General features: G+C 42.4%; 1 pseudogene; it reads right to left on the reverse strand.

Annotated features, from left to right (window-relative positions):
• Positions 1 to 18,437: 18,437 nt before the first annotated feature.
• On the reverse strand, positions 18,438 to 18,532 carry LOC124723926 (annotated as a pseudogene).
• Positions 18,533 to 19,492: the final 960 nt, after the last annotated feature.

Raw genomic sequence — 19,492 nt, forward strand, 5'->3', positions numbered from 1 at the left:
AGTCCCATAGTGCTCAGAGCCATTTGAATCATTATTTTTACAATTTTTAAAGTAGGCGCTGAGGCAATTGTCGTGCGCAACGGGCCATAGATGACAGAGTTTGAACAATGGCTGCGGAGATGTGTACGGGCCAACAGACCTGTAACTGTTGAGCAACTGTCTACCCAAATGACACGGGGTCTCCTCAACTACCGTTGAGCGAACGTTGCTGTGAATGGGTCTTCTCAGCATGCGCCTGCTTCATGAACCCATGCTGACTGTTGTTTGTCGGCGAGTAAGGCTGGAAACTGCACACCAATACCGCAACTGGGCGTCCATCGGACACATAGAAGTTGGCGTGTACAGCGTGAAACTTCTGGAAGCAAACATCCTGCACCATCGTCGCCCAGGCTGGAGGGTATTCGCTGGATGATCTCGTCATTCTGGAAGGCACAATGCATCATTCTTGGGGAAAATTTCCACTCATACATGCAGGTTGTTTATCCTCGAAACAATCCCATCTACCAGCAGGACAATGGAACGTGTCGCATAGTCCACAGAGTACGTGTGTGGTTCGATGAGCACCACGATGAGTTTACCGTAGTCCTCTGGTGAGCAAACTGCCCAGATTTAAATCCAACGGAGAATCTGTGGGACCACCTCGATCTGTCTGTTCGTGCCATGGATCCTCGCGTGAGGATCACAGCACAGCGGGCCATGGTACTAGAGCCGGTATGACTCCACATCCCTGCCGGTGCCTTCGAGAAAATTACTGACTCTCATACTGCAACTCTCGCAGTGGTCTGCGCTGCAGAAGTGGTTATTCAGGATTGTGACAGGTGGCCACATTAATGTGACTGGGCAGTGTAGTGCAGCAGTGCAAGCAAACAGTTCCTACAGAGGCAATGTTTTACTTGAGTCGTGGTATGGTTCAGTACTCTAACTCGCTAATGTCGATTAATTCTCCACATTTATCTAGTTCGCAGAGACTAGTGAATATCAGAGTCTCATGTAAAGATCAGTACAGTAGTTCATGCTAACATACAACGAATAAAACTAATGTCCATAGTTGCACACAGTTTCATCGAAAATGAATAAGTTCAGACTGTGTACCAATTTATCTCAAGGTAAATCCAGTGCTCTTCGGAAGCGCAGTTCTTACCCCGACCGTGGTGACCGACCAAAGACCCTTGAATCTGCGATTCTCGTTTCCTCCTCAGCTTGGTCATGTGATCACTGCTTAAGTGTAGACCGCCCTTCGAAATTATTTATAATTTTGGAACATATTGAACAAATAAGATATATCTTTACACTACTTTTGTAATCCAGTATAACACAGATTGATTTTATATATACCTGAAATCATGTCTTTTAGATAAGCACCTTACACTATAAATCAGAACTGCAGGAACCTAGTCAACTACACAAGCCAATGTCTCATGTCCTGCGTTACTGTTCTAATCAATTGACGCTCTTACAACATTATATACCACAATTTCTTAGTAATACATATAAATAATACAAAATAATATAAATTATTTATGCAAAGGCTAAACTTTTTGTGTAATTGTGCAGACTTTCTGTTTTGGCACACAACCGTTGTAGTATGATGTTTTCTGTTCATAACAAATTTCTCTTTTATTTAATAGTATGTCACATAGCTTACACCTTCATTCTATAGCTGTTTTCATTCTCTTTTATATGTAATGTCATTTGTTTGTGGAAAGTGTACGTAGGTGTGAATATTTCTACGATAAACAATTATTGATTTTAAAGGGTTGGTATAGGCTTTATTAGACTCGTCATTTTATTGTGATTCTTTGTACTTTTTGTCACTATATAATGTCGTTTCTAGATACAACCAGAACCTCGCCATGTTAGCGTGCTTCCTGTGGGAACTCGGCCGTACGGTGTACTTAACGACTCTGGGATTTACCGCCATAGAGCACACTAAATATTTCACCTATCTTATACAGCCATTCCGCTTCAACTCGCTAGCTACATGTCACCTCTGAGTTATTGATTCGTTGCTAATACTGTTCGTTTTCGATAAATGTTATACACCACCAGCCTCTCATCTCCCTTCCTGCCCCTGGAAATACTAAGTATATCATACTATTAGCTAGTTTGTCGTATGCGTACTAAGTTTCATTATAACTGATCTAGGTGTACCAGATTTAGGACATTCATTCTTTGTTAGTGGGCGTCATTGCGCTCCTCCATTCAACGGGCATCGCATCTTCCTTTTTGTTGCTCATCCAGGTGTAGCCTATTTGTCATTATGTTCTAACGGAAAAGATCCCTGTCACAGGTGTCTCTGGGTTTGATTTGAAGGAGTTCGGAATCATCTTTGGTATTTATAAGCTAGATCTTTGTGGTTTTGGAGTTTGAATAAAAAAAAGTATAAGGTATTCTCGGTCCAAAGGTTCGCGTTCAGTCGAGTGAGGCGACCGTAAAATCGTACACGTCTTTTGCGGAGTGAGTCTGTTATTTTTTCTCTTTTGCCATAGACGTCCTTATCGGTTCTTTTTTGGATCCCATGATTGCCCTAGTGATTCTACGCTCCTTTTCATCAGAATCTTCGAGGAGACTTTTACTTGTAATCAGGGACAGGGTTTCGGCTGCATACATAACTACTGGGTTCAGAACTGTTTCATGTATCTTAGGGTTCGGTGAAAGGCCGTTTTGGTTGCAGATCTTGCATGACGTTTGGCAGGCTATTTCAAGTTTACGTTTTTGTTGCTTAGGTGCATCTTTGCCCAGCCAGTTTTTCATAATGATCTCACCCAGCTGCTTCAATTTTTCTGCTCAGCTGATTTTTCCTTATTTCGTCCGGAGTTTTTTTGGGGGGCATCTTCCATGTTAGTCATTATTTTTACAATGATGCCTGCAGGTTACTTTGTTCAGCGGTTTATTTTAAAAGTTCGATTTTGAACTAGACAGTCTACCATGATTCCCTTGGATTTAGTTCCAATTCTCATCGAGCTATGGTCGATTTCCATCGGTTGCGATCGCCAAGTTCTCATGACAAAAAGAACACTGTGGAGAAGCATCGGAAACAACATATCGCCTTGTCTGACTCCTATTTTGATCTGAAAGGAATCTGAGAGGCATTCTAGGGACTTTATCCTGGAGTTTGCAAGCGTCAGGGTGGCTCTAATTAAAGCGCGTAGTTTAACGTCCGCCACGGATTCATCAAGAATGTTGACAGAACTTCACCGTCTATTGAGTCACAGTCTTGTCTGAGGTACACAATGTCTGACGCATACTGTTTGGATCTGAGAGTATAATTTATCTCATCTAAATGCTCCAGGCTGGAAAGTGAGAAATTTTGTAGGCTACTTCTAGCATGGATATTCCTCTGTAGTTGCTGTTTTTCATGCTGTCTTTCCTATGCAATGGATGGATTAGGGAAGTTTCCCAGACATCGGGTAGCGTTACCTCAATCCATTTTTTTTTTTAATTTGCTGTTGTCAGATTTCAACTGATTCCTCAGGGCCATATTTCTACAGTTCTGCAACTACTGAGTTTTCTCCATGTGCTTTGCTGTTTTTGAGATAGGGAATGTAGCGCTTGATTTCTTCTTCTTATTATTATCATTATTGTTACTTACTTACTGTGTTCTAAGCTTTGGTGATACAGAAGCTCCTTTCCTGAATTTTTCTTACATTCTGTTGTCAGCAGTCTCAGCTTAAACTTTCACATCTTCAAACAGGGAAAAATGAATGAAAATTATTTAATGGAACGTAACCGAATGAACTTCATTACGTTGATGACACTCTACTGGTTTCCCCAATTGCAGGCAATCTTCAACAACTAATAGAAGAACTTATCGTTGAATACATACTGCTTTGCGAGGAATCATATTTTGTTAAGTTCGGATCTACCGTCATAATGCGATTCAAATAGCATCACAGAGCTTCCAGCGCATACAATACTTACATGGTTACAGCTGCTTCGCACAATCAAGCACAATTCAGAGCTACTGTTAGAGTAGGGGAAAGATTTAGGTTTTAATAACAGTGTTCACCATTCTCCCCCTCCCTCCCTCCCATCATGCACTATTCGAGAGTGGGCTGACCATGATATCGTATTCCAGCCAGATCAGTGGGCAGTGCGTGTACATGTAGTGGTACAAACACATTGGTACGAGCTGTAATGTCAATTAGGTAACATGCGAACCGGATTTGCGGCTTTTAGCCGTACTAACACATTGGTACGAGCTGTAGTGTCAGTTAGGTGACTTGCGGAGGGGATCTGCGGCTGCTAGCCTGCCACACGTAAGTTGATCTGTTAGTTCTTAGTGCTTCAGTTACTTTTCTTAAGAATCCAGCAAATAATCCGAACCCGACATATGCTTTCTACTTGACTTCGCTCCAGGTAGATACTTACTGCTATTCCATTAAGTTTCGGGTGTGCAGCCGAAAGAATTCTCCTTCTTCTTCTAATATTTCGGCTGTATAACAGCAGCCATCTTCAGAGTGAGCCGTAAGACTGCCGCTGCAGTGCTAGCTTCGCCCTTTTATACTCGTGTTCCGCGCGACCGCGCATGCGGCCACAGATGCAAATGCGCCAGAGACATTGGTCGGCGGCAGAGATGTGCACAATGCGCAAGTTGCATCTATGACTCCGCAGTCGATCTGTGTTGACATGTCGATATATCATTATGAGCTGCACTGTGACGACGTCTTTGTGAGTTTATTATTGCGAGTGCCGGATTCCATGATTTATCAAGGTTGAAACTACTATCTCCATTAATTAAATTCGTCGCCAAGCGAATTTCAATTGCCTCCTTCACTATCGAGTCCCAAAAAGATGATGTAGTTGCCAAAATGTCGACGTTGTCATACAAGATAGTGTGACCAGTGTCAATACAGTGCTCTGCCACTGCCGACTTGTAAGGTTGTAAAAGTCGTGTGTACCTCCGGTCTTCTGTACATCTTTCTTGGACAGTACGAGTTGTTTGTCTGATGTAAGAAAGGCCACATTCACATGGAATTTTGTAAACTCCAGATTTTCGGAGCAGTAAATCATCTTTGATGGAGCCCACGAGTGCAGCTGTCTTGGGTGGAGGACGAAAAATCACTTTTACTTTGTGTCTGCTGAGAATCGGACCTATTTTTGATGAGAGGTTACCCACATATGGCAGGAAGGCCATCGATTTAAAGGTTTTTTCGTCTTCTTCTGCTTTCTTTGCGGCCTCTTTCGGTTTCATTTTCAGTGCCTTCTGTATTTGCTGTGAGGAGTTTGAAGACAATGGGTACTCCCACAGCAATACAGAAGGCACTGAAAATGAAACCGAAAGAGGCCACAAAGAAAGCAGAAGAAGACGAAGAAACCTTTAAATCGATGGCCTTCCTGTCATATGTGGGTAACCTCTCATCAAAAATAGGTCCGTTTCTCAGCAGACACAAAGTATATCAATTGGAACGCGCCACTGTGTTCCTCGAATCACTCCATCACATTTCTGGTCTTGTGACATAGCGCAATATCTTGTTGAAAAATGCCACTGCTGTCGGGAAACATGACAGTCATAAAGGGGTACACGTGGTCTGCAACCAGTACACGATACGCTTTAGCCGTCATGGTGTCTTGCATGAGCTCAACTAGAGCCGTGGATGCTCGCGTGAATGTTCCTCAGAGCATAATGGAGCTGCTGCCAGCTTGTCTCCAGCCCGCAGCACAGGCGTCAAGCAGCTGTTCCCCTGGAAGGCAACGGATTCGCGCCATTCCATCGGTATGACAAAGAAGGTACCGCGACTCATCAGACTATACAACACTCTGCCACAGCACCAACATCCGATGCCAATGGTCACGTGCCCATTCCAGTCGTAGTTGCCAACGTCATTGTGTTAACATTCGCACATGCATGGATCGTCAGCTGTGGAGACCCATCGTTGGGGTGTTTGATGCACTGTGTGTTGAGACACATTTGTACTCTGCCCAGCATTAAAGTCTGACGTTAGTTCTGCCACAGCTCGCCGCCTGGCCTGTTTTACCAGTCTGCCCATCTGTAATGAGGGGTAGCCACCCAATCCCATGACGTCATCATGTGGTTTCACCTTGGTTTCGCAATGCGTTGAAGACATTCACCACAGCACTTCTCGAACACCCAACTAGTCGTGAAGTTTTCGAAATGCTCTTGTCGAGCCTCCAAGCCATCACAATCTGCACTCAGTCAAAGTCCCCATTCTACACACAGACAGCACGCTCACTGATACTACATGCACCGTGCGTGTGTCTGACTAGAGGTCATTCCTCGCCATGTGACGCTGCTATCGCCTGGATGGGTTGATATCGATAGTAGCTCGGTGGTCATAACATTCTGGCCAATCAGTTTACATTTCTCTGTAGAAGCGTTCCAGCTGCTTTTTATTTATTTATTTATTTTAGAAATTCTGTGTAATCATATAGTGTTATGGGACCTGATAGCTACGTCATACACAAAAAGTACGTGGGATAAGTTCGGTTAAGGGTAATGTAGGAATGGAACGTATTTTGTTGTTAAATAAAAATTGTTCAACGCTGAATATCCATGTAATTTATTAGATTACATCGGTGTGATGATTGTTTGACTGATATTTTTATGTGTGTCTTCATGAAAAAATGTAGTTATTTGTCAAATGCTAGGAAAAAGAATCTTTAAAACCGTACCTAGCAGCAATGTGCTTACAGAAGATACATTGCAGAAATTTTTTATACATTCACAGTGAGGTATTTACTTGCGTCTTCTCTAAAAACCGGCCATATTACCCCATACCGGTACCAGCGCCATACATTGGAGTGACTTCTGGAAATGTACGTTGGTGGTATTATGAATCGATATTTACGTGTGTCTTAATAAGAAATTTGTATAAAGAATATCCACTAAACCAGTATTTATGCTCGTCTCCTTAAAAAATTGATGAAATTTAGTCACGACGTGCAAATATACGTGTATCTCCTTTAAAAAACGATAAAAAATATTCACGAAACTCGTATTTCTTAAAAAGTGGAGGAAATCAGGAAGATAGTAATGCAATGTACGTCTTCTTAAAAACTCGGTAAAAACCGTAAATAGCGTCATATGTTGCGGAAAATAGCTTACATGCCAGACATTCGCGAAATTCAGGCCAATACCGCTGGGTGCTATACTATGCTGGAAATTTGCAATATCACCTGAATTTCCTTGCTTCTGCCGCTCCAGTGAGATACTGATTAAGAACACCAGTCTCTGGATGCTGGGAGGACGGTAAAGACCGATGGAGGGCGGTGGTAGTGGGGGATCGATCAATAGTAGCACCGCGAGGGCGTTGAGGGAAGGGCCACAGTGGGGAAGACGGGATTTTTTTGGGTCATAAATTACCATGATCAAAATAACAGTTGTCACTTTAAGCTAAAAGCATTTGATCGCCTGAATAAACAGAAACCAAGGCCACATCTTGCCTACAAATTATGGTAATTATTATGACAGTCATTGGTCTTTAATTACGTTCTAAGTAAACAAAACATGCACCCAAGTCAGCAGCTTAAATTAGGATAGAACAACTGGGCGGTTTCTTTACTGAAAGAGAACAATGGGTCCTTTGCTTTGAAACCCACTTTCAACAAAATGACTCAAATGGCTCTGAGCACTATGGGACTTAACTTCTGGGGTCATCAGTCCCCTAGAACTTAGAACTACTTAAACCTAACTAACCTAAGGACATCACACACATCCACGCCCGAGGCAGGATTCGAACCTGCAACCGTAGCGGTCGCGCGGTTCCAGACTGTAGCGCCTAGAACCGCTCGGTCACCCAAGCCGGCAAACCCACTTTCGTTCACTACTTGCATTTCCTTCTTCATGACAGTTCTCAGCCACACACTGCACGGGCAACAAAGACGTTTCTGCAGTGTTTTCGATGGGAAATGTATGGTCACCCACCTTACAGCCCTCTGATTTTCATTTCGTCGTTCATATGAGCGCTGGCTATGAGGATGCCATTTTGGCACAGGTAACGAATCGCAAACCGGCTTAGAGAATTGGTGGAAATTACAGGCGGGCCCCTTCTATGATGAGGGTATTGGAAAGCTGGTATCATGTAAAGACAGATCTCTAAGTTGGAGTGGTGACTACGTAGAGAAGTAACTGGAAGACATAGCTAACTGATGCAAATACAACATTTTTCATTTTCACTGTTGTTTCCGTTTCGCGACCGATTTAAGGTTGAAAAAAAATAAAGAAAGTGAGGCCTTGTTGCTTTCTTAGCGTGTTTTCTTTCCCTGCTATCTTCAGAATATCAAAATGTATGTTAAAGTCAACATTACAACAGACAATATGTAAATAAATTCCTTTCGTACAGCCTTAGACATAAAAACTGACCGCCGGCCGGCCGCCAAAGAGACTAAGTCCAATTAGTAGGATATTACCGACTTTTGACTTCGAAATGGTCTGTATTTACTTCATGTCCTGTATCATAATCATGTATTATGAAAATGTGGCAGCTCATAGATCAAATTACATATCCACTACAACAAAAAATATGTCGGCAGAAAACAAAAGTGGCATTATGATTTTTGCAGAACCATAAGGTTTTCTCTCTGACACTAAGGGGTACTGAAAGTAGCAAGACGAATTTTGTTCGAGCGTTGTCTTACGATTCCCTTATTGAGTTTCTATCTGCCTGCTTGTAGCTCTGCTATAAAAGAACTGAAAGTTTCTCCGTCAGCTAGCGTTGAGAAGCGAACGAACAAACGCAGCTTGCACGTGGCAGGCAAGCACATTACCTTGGAGCTAGCGAAGAGGTGCAGTACAACAGTCATACTTATCATGTCAGTAGCCCTATGACAGATAAATCGCAACATATGAGGCGAGAGTAGTTATATTTCCCGTGTGGAACGACTTTCGTGGACTCAAAAGCATTAATATATATTAATATTAAAGCATGAATATATATTAATAAATATACTTATATCACACCTCAAGTGAAAATAACTCACATTATTCAATTGAAACGACACGATAATATCAAGCGAATTTAGTAGGATAGTTCTGTGCCACCAAGGAAATAACTTGTCGGTCACAGAGCTGCCAAACATATTCTGCGTTGTTGACAAGTTTCAGTTATACTACCAGGAAGTATACTAGCTGATGCGTTCTGTGAGTGACCTCGGAAGTTACTATAGCTTCGTCTCAAAGTTATGGGTGGCAAGGGCCGGAATACCCTCATTATATATCAGTGAGTTTTATTCGCATTTCTGTAACTAGGTTTAGGGGCTAAGTGTAATTACTTGTAATACATCGATGCACTGAGTGCAAACGAAACGTCATAAATTAATAACTACGACAACTATTTGTCTTTTACTGCCTTAATCGGACCGAAACCTTGAAAGCGTATTCACCAGTCGCGATTCACAATTTTGGAGCTTCTCCAGTGGCTGAGTTGGCAACGTACCTTTGCTATACAATATTGTTATAGAGATCACTGTCATTGGCACACCCACCAGAAGACAGGCATGACTTGGCTTTCTGTTGTCAGGTTTTCTCACAGACATTCTGCCATTGCTAGAAACGTGAAGACTTAAAGTGAATTCGAATATTCCGTATGGCGAAAATGTGATGTTTTTATTCTTCCAACTCTAACATTCAAAGAATAGTTACAACAATATGCCGCAGAAAAGCGCCTGTGAATCAACAATTAATAATGCAGTCATAATTAGTGGAATCTGACAAACTCCATCTCTCATCTGATAATTGTGAAAAGCTATTTTTTTCATATGCACAGCACCGCAGCATGAACGCAAGGGTTTCGTAGGATTCCTATACTTAATTTCGTTGTGATCGTTTTCAATGACGATAGAGGAGGACCAAAACCGTCTGAATTGAAATATACATTTGCACTGGGATTTGAATCTTTGGCTACAGTTGCAGTAGCACACCCAGTGAGGTATCAAGAGTGTCAGCATTCACTCATTGCTGTAGTATAGGCTAGGGTAGAAAGAAGGAGGTTTCCACAAAATAAACGATGTGAGGCATTGTAATTAACGCATAAAGTAACCATTTCGCAAACGTATGTTTTCCAATTCGCAATCACTTATTAAACATGAATTGTTCAGAAAATTACAACTATATCTTGTGAAATAAGAAGGTTAATACAGCTCCAGTCCGTCACTATCACTAAGATGTCAAACATTTTCTGAATAGCACTTACAATAGAAATACGTGTGTGTGTGTGTGTGTGGGGTGGGGGAGGGGGGGGGGGAGGGGGATGTTCTTTGGACATGTCCGAAAGAACAGACACCACACAAATATGCATATACAGGGTGTTTCAGGAGGATCGTAGATATTTTAGCAGGTAGCACTATAGACGAATCGCTTAAAAAATTCCATATAAATGTGTCCACTTTATATTGAGTACAGAGATACAGCTGTTAGTACGTAACCCTAACAAACTCAAGGCAAAGGCAAATAAGGACTTTTAAGTTGATATTCAAAAATTACCCCACCATTTTCAATGCACTTTTGACTTGTATTGATAACACCACAGGTAGCTCTTCTGAGGTCGTCTTTGAATTCTTTCACGAGGGCTGCACTATTCATAATCCGTACGATCAAATCTGCTCTTGGGTTTACTTCTTCCTTGTAGACCTCGCCTTTCAACCATCCAGACAGGCAAAAATCCAAAGGGATAAGGTCCAGGGACCTTGGTGGCGAAGAAAAGTGCCCATACCTACTGATCCATCATCCTCGTCAATGTATTTACGGACAACATGTGACGTTAGGGGCTACAAGGACGAAGAGAAATCTCTACTTTCAGGACATCATGACCAGAACAAAATGCAACAACAATGTTGCGAACATCAACAGACTACCAAACGACGGAATGTAAAGCTTTCTTCGATAAATTGTAGGCCATAGGAGAAGAGTGAATCAGTATTTGGGTACTATGAAACAGCTTTCATGCTACTTGTTGTTCATATCTGCAGGAAATAAGGTGAAAAAAATGGCTCTGAGCACTATGGGACTTAACATCTGTGGTCATCAGTCCCTAGAACTTAGAACTACTTAAACCTAACTAACCTAAGGACATCACACACATCCATGCCCGAGGCAGGATTCGAACCTGCGACCGTAGCAGTCGCGCGATTCCGGACTGAGCGCCTAGAACCGCTAGACCACAGCGGCCGGCGAAATAAGGTGACTCCTTGAGGATACAGCAGCTCAGCACTTGGCTTCATGATATGTTCTAAAATGTTAACATACGCCTATACGCCTCTCTGTTGAGGTTTCCCTCAATATGCCACAGAGACGCTGCTCCCCAACCGAGATGTAGCCCCTAACGCCAACAGAAAAGCGTTCACTTCTCTCTCTTTCTACGAGATACGTCGGACTGAAACGCTCTCCCCGTGGCCGATACACCTACAATATCAAAAGCGTTTATCTGTTAATAAAAACACCATTATGTCGCGTGGGATTAGCCGAGCGGTCTGAGGCGCTGAAGTCATGGACTGTGCGGCTGATCCCGGCGGAGGTTCGAGTCCTCCCTCGGGCATGGGTGTGTGTGTTTGTCCTTAGGATAGATAATTTAGGTTAAGTAGTGTGTAAGCTTAGGGACTGATGACCTTAGCAGTTAAGTCCCATAAGATTTCACATTTTGAAAAACACCATTACGTATGTAACAAAGGCAATACCAAACAAAGTTAGCGACAAAACAAGAATAGTATTTTACAACAACTATTCAGCATACAATATCGTAAAATCACTTCTGTGGAAAACAGTTTCGTTTACAATATTATATACAATAAAACTATTGATATCTCACCTGAACCGGAGCATTGGTAACGGAAGACAATATTTTCTCGTCAGAAAATATGACTGTGCTCCAGTCAAATCGATATACTCTTCCGCAAAAGCCATACGGTCAATCTACTGATAATCCGTCAATCGTTGCTTTGTAGCAGCTGTTCGGCAAAAAGGCCCATGATCTTTCAGTCTCCGTCTCACAGTTCTTGCACTACCAGGAAACTGGGAAACCTCTCCTTGTTGTCGGCAACTGAGGAATGGATTGGTGCGTGTATTGTCGAACAGACATCGGTCTTCCGTCTCACTGGACGCACGGGGCCGCCCACTACCACTTTGCCGCCCGATACGGACTGTTTCGATATAGTTTTTCCACCAACGCCTATCCGTCCTCTTCTCTACTCCGCACCTCTCATCGGCTTCAGACGGGAGATAATTTCCGTCCTCAATCAGTGCGATAACACGAACTCTTGTCTCTTGATTCAACTGAGCATGCATTATGAGCCGGGCGGGATAGCCGCTTGTCGCGGTCGCGCGGTTCCAGAGTGTAGCGCCTAGAACCGCTCGGCCAATACGGCCGGCGGGTTTATCAACGCCCTCACTTAAATTGAAGACAATTTATTGTTAAAATGACGAACACAAATGGATTAAAAAAAAATCACAAATTTAACTACCTAATGAGATGGAAAAGGCCGTGCGGTTCTAGGCGCTACAGTCTGCAGCCGAGCGACCGCTACGGTCGCAGGTTCGAATCCTGCCCCGGGCATGGATGTGTGTGATGTCCTTAGGTTAGCTAGGTTTAATTAGTTCTAAGTTCTAGGTGACTGATGACCTCAGAAGTTAAGTCGCATAGTGCTCAGAGCCATTTGAACCATTTTTGAGATGGAAAACGAAATTAGTTACTATATTGTATAAATAAATAATGTTAAGACGTAAAAAAAAGTTCTACAAATCGGATTAAAAATCCCTGTGAAGTATTTTAATGCGATGGAAAGCTACAAACTGAAATTTTTCACAACCCATGTTCTGCATATTACGTTAAGGAAGTAAGATTTATTAACTCCATAATATCGTTAGCAGAGACAGTGCGTTCTTGTTGTCGCGACTTATACATGTACAGCGATTCGCAGTGCCCAATGAGGCCGCGATTTGTTTATGTTGGCTGAGCGTTGAGACAGCACCAGACGCTTCGCCAGAAACAGGAAGAAATTACGTTGGGTCTGACTGCAGTGATCGGACATCACCGCTTGCATGTTCTTATAGTAACCAACGTGGGACTCTCTACTCACAGGTGCTATGGAGCAGTTGGAACGGGTATCATGTCATTAGTCATCAGAATATTAACCAGTGATGAAATGCCCACTCTATTTGAATCCCAAAAAAATAGCAACCTTCTCACAAAGGAATGTGAGGTGATATCAAAATGTATCCAACACACAATAATTAAATGCAGAGCGTTCATGCATTCAGTTGTAGCACACAAAGAAATATTATATCTTGGAAGCGTGTACTTCATGTCCTCCTCTCATATCAACGCCCTTCTTTTAGTATGAAGTGAGAAAATAAACACAAAAAGCATATATGTCATTTCCTCTTCTCATATCATAGATTTTGTTTTAGTATGAAGTGAAAAAATAAACAGCTAAGGGTTCTAAAGCATAATATGACACAAGATTTTTATCGTAGGCCCTATCGCAATCGCAAAAAGCAGGGAGCTCTCCATTCTTTTGTCTAACAGCCTGTTTCCTTTCATGCATCACTACCGCTCGCAGATTCTTATTTAAGGACTTGTGGCCATCAAGTTCTTTAGCAGAATGGACGTTATGTTATTCTGATAATTACGGTATGGAAGAAATGCAACAATGACGTGTTCTCTTCGAGCAGTGAAGATATTTGCACAGCCGGCCGTGCTGACCGAGCGGTTCTAAGCGCTACAGTCTGGAACCGCACGACCGCTACGGTCGCAGGTTCGAATCCCGCTTCGGGCATGGATGTGTGTGATGTCCTCAGGTTGGTTAGGTTTAAGTAGTTCTAAGTTCTAGGCGACTGATGACCTCAGATGTTAAGTCCCACAGTGCTCAGAGCCATTTGAACCATTTGAACCATATTTGCACATGTCTGTATTCAGCAAAGACTGCCAGCTGCCACAACACTTTACAGAATTCATATCGCAGCAACACAGCTCCGATTGTACTTCAGACTTCATTCAGTAAGTCGTCAGGAGACGGACGGAAACGTCATATGAACGTCGCTTTCCGAGTCATTGTTGTTGTTGTGGTCTTCAGTCCTGAGACTGGTTTGATGCAGCTCTCCATGCTACTCTATCCTGTGCAAGCTTTTTCATCTCCCAGTACCTACTGCAACCTACATCCTTCTGAATTTGCTTAGTGTATTCATCTCTTGGTCTCCCTCTACGATTTTTACCCTCCACGCTGCCCTCCAATACTAAATTGGTGATCCCTTGATGCCTCAGAACATGTCCTACCAACCGATCCCTTCTTCTGGTCAAGTTGTGCCACAAACTTCTCTTCTCCCCAATCCTATTCAATACTTCCTCATTAGTTATGTGATCTACCCATCTAATCTTCAGCATTCTTCTGTAGCACCACATTTCGAAAGCTTCTATTCTCTTCTTGTCCAAACTATTTATCGTCCATGTTTCACTTCCATACATGGCTACACTCCATACGAATACTTTCAGAAATGACTTCCTGACACTTAAATCAATACTGGATGTTAACAAATTTCTCTTCTTCAGAAACGCTTTCCTTGCCATTGCCAGCCTACATCTTATATCCTCTCTACTTCGACCATCATCAGTTATTTTGCTCCCCAAATAGCAAAACTCCTTTACTACTTTAAGTGCCTCATTTCCTAATCTAATTCCCTCAACATCACCCGACTTAATTAGACTACATTCCACTATCCTTGTTTTGCTTTTGTTGATGTTCATCTTATATCCTCCTTTCAAGACACTGTCCATTCCATTCAACTGCTCTTCCAAGTCCTTTGCTGTCTCTGACAGAATTACAATATCATCGGCGAACCTCAAAGTTTTTATTTCTTCTCCATGAATTTTAATACCTATTCCGAATTTTTCTTTTGTTTCCTTTACTGCTTGCTCAATATACAGATTGAACAACATCGGGGAGAGGCTACAACCCTGTCTTACTCCCTTCCCAACCACTGCTTCCCTTTCATGTCCCTCGACTCTTATAACTGCCATCTGGTTTCTGTACAAATTGTAAATAGCCTTTCGCTCCCTGTATTTTACCCCTGCCACCTTTAGAATTTGAAAGAGAGTATTCCAGTCAACATTGTCAAAAGCTTTCTCTAAGTCTACAAATGCTAGAAACGTAGGTTTGCCTTTCCTTAATCTTTCTTCTAAGATAAGTCGTAAGGTCAGTATTGCCTCACGTGTTCCAGTGTTTCTACGGAATCCAAACTGATCTTCCCCGAGGTTGGCTTCTACTAGTTTTTCCATTCGTCTGTAAAGAATTCGTGTTAGTATTTTGCAGCTGTGACTTATTAAGTTGATAGTTCGGTAATTTTCACATCTGTCAACACCTGCTTTCTTTGGGATTGGAATTATTATATTCTTCTTGAAGTCTGAGGGTATTTCGCCTGTTTCATACATCTTGCTCACCAGATGGTAGAGTTTTGTCAGGACTGGCTCTCCCACGGCCGTCAGTAGTTCCAATGGAATATTGTCTACTCCGGGGGCCTTGTTTCGACTCAGGTCTTTCAGTGCTCTGTCAAACTCTTCACGCAGTATCATATCTCCCATTTCATCTTCATCTACATCCTCTTCCATTTCCATAATATTGTCCTCAAGTACATCGCCCTTGTATAGACCCTCTATATACTCCTTCCACCTTTCTGCTTTCCCTTCTTTGCTTAGAACTGGGTTTCCATCTGAGCTCTTGATATTCATACAAGTCGTTCTCTTATCTCCAAAGGTCTCTTTAATTTTCCTGTAGGCGGTATCTATCTTACCCCTAGTGAGATAGGCCTCTACATCCTTACATTTGTCCTCTAGCCATCCCTGCTTAGCCATTTTGCACTTCCTGTCGATCTCATTTTTGAGACGTTTGTATTCCTTTTTGCCTGTTTCACTTACTGCATTTTTATATTTTCTCCTTTCATCAATTAAATTCAATATTTCTTCTGTTACCCAAGGATTTCTACTAGCCCTCGTCTTTTAACCTACTTGATCCTCTGCTGCCTTCACTACTTCATCCCTCAAAGCTACCCATTCTTCTTCTACTGTATTTATTTCCCCCATTCCTGTCAATTGCTCCCTTATGCTCTCCCTGAATCTCTGTACAACCTCTGGTTCTTTTAGTTTATCCAGGTCCCATCTCCTTAAATTCCCACCTTTTTGCAGTTTCTTCAGTTTTAACCTACAGGTCATAACCAATAGATTGTGGTCAGAGTCCACATCTGCCCCTGGAAATGTCTTGCAATTTAAAACCTGGTTCCTAAATCTCTGTCTTACCATTATATAATCTATCTGATACCTTTTAGTATCTCCAGGGTTCTTCCATGTATACAACCTTCTTTCATGATTCTTAAACCAAGTGTTAGTTATGATTATGTTGTGCTCTGTGCAAAATTCGACCAGGCGGCTTCCTCTTTCATTTCTGTCCCCCAATCCATATTCACCTACTATGTTTCCTTCTCTCCCTTTTCCTACACTCGAATTCCAGTCACCCATGACTATTAAATTTTCGTCTCCCTTCACAATCTGAATAATTTCTTTTATTTCATCATACATTTCTTCAATTTCTTCGTCATCTGCAGAGCTAGTTGGCATATAAACTTGTACTACTGTAGTAGGCGTGGGCTTTGTGTCTATCTTGGCCACAATAATGCGTTCACTATGCTGTTTGTAGTAGCTTACCCGCATTCCTATTTTCCTATTCATTATTAAACCTACTCCTGCATTACCCCTATTTGATTTTGTGTTTATAACCCTGTAGTCACCTGACCAGAAGTCTTGTTCCTCCTGCCACCGAACTTCACTAATTCCCACTATATCTAACTTCAACCTATCCATTTCCCTTTTTAAATTTTCTAACCTACCTGCCCGATTAAGGGATCTGACATTCCACGCTCCGATCCGTAGAACGCCAGTTTTCTTTCTCCTGGTAACGACATCCTCTTGAGTAGTCCCCGCCCGGAGATCCGAATGGGGGACTATTTTACCTCCGGAATATTTTACCCAAGAGGACGCCATCATTATGTAATCATACAGTAAAGCTGCATGCCCTCGGGAAAAATTACGGCTGTAGTTTCCCCTTGCTTTCAGCCGTTCGCAGTACCAGCACAGCAAGGCCGTTTTGGTTATTGTTACAAGGCCAGATCAGTCAATCATCCAGACTGTTGCCCTTGCAACTACTGAAAAGGCTGCTGCCCCTCTTCAGGAACCACACGTTTGTCTGGCCTCTCAACAGATACCCCTCCGTTGTGGTTGCACCTACGGTACGGCTATCTGTATCGCTGAGGCACGCAAGCCTCCCCACCAACGGCAAGGTCCATGGTTCATATTCAATCCAAACTGTGGTGTTATTAAGGTATCTGAACGCTCTGGCAATTACGTCTTGATAATTTCCATATGAGTATTCCTCTAGCCAAAAGAACCCGTTAGTGTGAAACCATCGGGAACTTCATTAATATCAATCTGCAACAACTCGAGACAATGCGTGGATTTTTCCCTTCGCTGGGTAACCTCTTACTGTTCTTTAGGATTCTCTCTGTCCCAGGCGTAATGCAAATGGAACTTCAATTTCATGAGGCGCTTTCCGCTATTCTTGACAAACGTGAGCAGCTTGTAATCACTGCGAGTAACAACTGTGTGATGATAATGGTGATGGTTATTAGTGGATTTGGTCGTGTTATGCTGTCAAATTGCTTACAGTAACTTTAATGATGGCGCACATAATCTAGTGCTGACTACCTAAGTAAAAATATTGTGGTGGCGTCGTCGCTTCTCTTTATTTGGCATCAGCTTGTCTAATCTGATTTAACGAACATACTCCATTCACGAGCTGCTAATGATACAGTATGACTACAGAGATCATCGTGCTGGTATTACATTAATTCTGCAGTGAATTGCTTGACAAATATTACAGTCAGCTACGTAGCTGAAATGACTCATTGCACATGTACTCTATGTTGCACTTGGTTAAGTGACCAGCTGGCTGGAATCCTGCTTCTACTGTTCGTTACTTGACTAAATATGCGCTACAATCTGACTCACATGTATATGACATAGGCTAGCGCCATCACAAGGCAATGACTAAGTAATGGATGCCGTTGAAGTTCCGGTACATTGATGGCAAGACAAATGTTCGCAAATCAACTGCATTGCTTCAAAAAACAACTGCATCTTAAATATCGAAGGACAGACGTCCACACTGTCACAAGGCGTTGAAATACAGCAACGGTGGCAGATGAAAATTTGTGCCCAACTGGGGTTCGTATCTGGACCTCTTGCTTACGAGGCACTATATTTTTTGTTGTTGCTGCTGATCTCATTTTGTTCGTGATATTTCGTTCTATTTGTTCAGGGTGGACGTCCCATGACGTTTGTGCAAGTTCATCGTCGTTCTATTACTTCAGTTTTTTTTATTTCAGAGGGTGGCTAACCCTCTGACCGAACACGCTGAGCTACCGTGCCAGTTTTTTTTTTTTTTTTTTTTTTTTTTTTCGTGTCGTTCTTACGTAGGGACCATGCCAATCTTCTCTGTATCGTTTCAGTTTTAGTATATGTACTGCCGAAGCAAGTACGACCTATCTACACACTCTCCTCGTCAGACGCAAATTCCCATCTTTGCCGGATACCATATACGCGGTACCCCCCTCCCCTCTCCCCGCCCCACCCCACACATTATTCCACTCGATCGCAGCCACACTGTATTCCCGCGGAAGCTGGCGTGCGTACAGCACTGAAAACTTTCTATGGGCTGTCGAGACGTGAGTAAATTTATAAGATGTTTTTGGAGGAATAGTAAATTTTGTGGGAGGTAGTAGTATAGACAAACTGCAGAAAAAATGCCATAGAACATGTGTCCAATTTTACTGAGTAAATACAGCTGGGTTCAATGCACTTTCGTTAGGTTTGTTTGTCCTTACGGGACCCCGTTGCCTATACTTGCTTGAAAATGAGCTTCCATCATTATTGGAAGAGGTTCCTTTGGCAACAAGAATGCGTATGTTCCTCCAGCGTGACGGGGCTCCCGCACCTTTCAGTCGTCAGGTGACGCGTCATCCAAACCTAACATTTCCCGGAAGATGGATCAGTAGATACGGGCGCTTTTCTTGGCTACCAAGGTCCCTGGACCTTATCCATTTGGATTTTTGCCTGACCGGATGGTTGAAAGGCGAGGTCTACAAGGAAAAAGTAAATCCAAGAGCCGATTTTATCGTTCGGATTATGAATAGTGCAGCTCTTATGAAAGAATGCAAAGACGACCTCAGAAGAGCTACCTGTGGTGTTATCAACACAAGTCAAAAGTGCATTGAAATCGGTGGGGTAATTTTTGAAAATCAACTTTGAACGTCCTCATTTGCCTTTGCCTTGAGTTTGTTAGGGTTACGTACTAACAGCTGTATGTTTGTACTCAATAAAAAGTGGACACATTTACACTACTGGCCATTAAAATTGCTACACCTAGAAGAAATGCAGATGATAAAAGGGTATTCATTGGACAAATATATTGTACTAGAACTGACATGTGATTACATTTT

This window comes from Schistocerca piceifrons, chromosome X (assembly GCF_021461385.2).
Source record: "Schistocerca piceifrons isolate TAMUIC-IGC-003096 chromosome X, iqSchPice1.1, whole genome shotgun sequence".
NCBI classification, from domain to species: domain Eukaryota; kingdom Metazoa; phylum Arthropoda; class Insecta; order Orthoptera; family Acrididae; genus Schistocerca; species Schistocerca piceifrons.